The sequence below is a fragment of the Phaethon lepturus genome, unplaced genomic scaffold (genome assembly GCF_000687285.1).
Source record: "Phaethon lepturus isolate BGI_N335 unplaced genomic scaffold, ASM68728v1 scaffold8418, whole genome shotgun sequence".
NCBI lineage: Eukaryota > Metazoa > Chordata > Aves > Phaethontiformes > Phaethontidae > Phaethon > Phaethon lepturus.
Genome location: NW_010556933.1, coordinates 43,814 through 45,359, shown reverse-complemented (window position 1 = coordinate 45,359; position 1,546 = coordinate 43,814).

The window sequence follows — 1,546 nt, the reverse complement described above, 5'->3', positions numbered from 1 at the left end:
CCCCTGCCGGTGGGCGGCCCGGGGCCAGCCTCCCGCGTCCGCTCCCACACCGGGGATGTGCCTTGGTTTGGCTGTGCAGGGTAATTCTGGTGCATCTAATAGCAGCTCCTGGGGCCCCTGTGCTAGGAGAGGGAGCATTTGCATCTGAACCCCAGAGCTGGTACCTGCAAAGTTTCAGTCCAGATCCTGTGGCCATGGGCTTCTTGGAAGTGGGGTGTGACCCTCTGTCCCTCCCATTTCTATGGCTGTGGGGCTCTTGGGCGTCCCCAGAATTGTTGGGCTGAGCCTGGGCAGCATGAAGGGAACCTTATTTTCTCAATCTGGAGAAGAGGAGGCTGAGGGGAGACCTTATCGCTCTCTACAACTACCTGAAAGGGGGTTGTGGTGAAGTGGGTGTTGGTCTCTTCTCCCAAGTAAGAAGTGATAGGACGAGAGGAAATGACCTCAAGTTGCGCCAGGGCAGGTTTAGATTGGATATTAGGAAAAATTTCTTTACTGAGAGAGTGGTCAAGCATTGGAACAGGCTGCCCAGGCAGGTGGTGGAGTCGCCATCTCTGGAGGTGGTCAAAAGAGGTGTAGACGTGGCACTTCAGGACATTGTTTAGGGGGCATGGTGGTGTTGGGTTGATGGTTGGACTTGATCTTGAAGGTCTTTTCCAACCTTAATGATTCTGTGATTCTGGGCACCTATGAGGTCCTGGGGAGTAAAGAGGGGATCAAATTGAACGGCACTGCACCTTTCTGTCCCATTATGGGTGACTCTGTCCCCTCTTTCTGATTTTCCTGCACATTCCCTCTTCACAATGGCTCCTTGAACACCTTCTTGCTCCTCTAATACTAAATTCTGCTAACTCCCTCCATTCCTCTTGCAAATGGTCACAGCCAAAAAACAAGACTAGCACCTGCAACCCACCAAGCATGCAAATAATGGAAATTCCCACTTTTTTCCTCTTCACCTGTGGGTTTTAACCCTGTCTTCAACCCACTGCCTGATGTCTTCAGCAACTGTATGAAAGTAGAGAAGGGAAGAAGTCCGTGAAGGTCTTCGGGGAAAAGGTGGTCTAGGCGAGACTTCAAACCAAGCTCTACCACCGCTTCCTCATGTCTGATCTTGGGATAGTCATTTGGTGTCTCTGATTCATGTGCTTAAGAAGGAGATAACAATGCAGGGCTTCTCACCCTGACCTGGAGGGCTTTTTGGATCTTAGCACTCAGTATCTTGGTGATGTTTCACCCAGGTGGTCCAGGGATGCCCTTACACTGGGACCAGGAAGGGTCAGCCTGCCCGCCCACTGCAGATGTCTGTGCTCTCAGAGCTTGCCTCTCCCACGACCCTGCAGTGCTGTACGGCTATAACCGATGTGAACACTCATCCTCTCCATAATGCGATGCAGAAACCTGTCATGGCAAAGCCGGGGCTGCTCCCACGTCGTTCACTCCTCCAGAAATGCTGTTCTTTGACTCAGTGTGATGCCGAGGAGCTTTTGTTAGGAGCTCTGTTAGGAGCCGGGCATGCAAACAGCGCAGAAAAACATCTCTCCCCTGC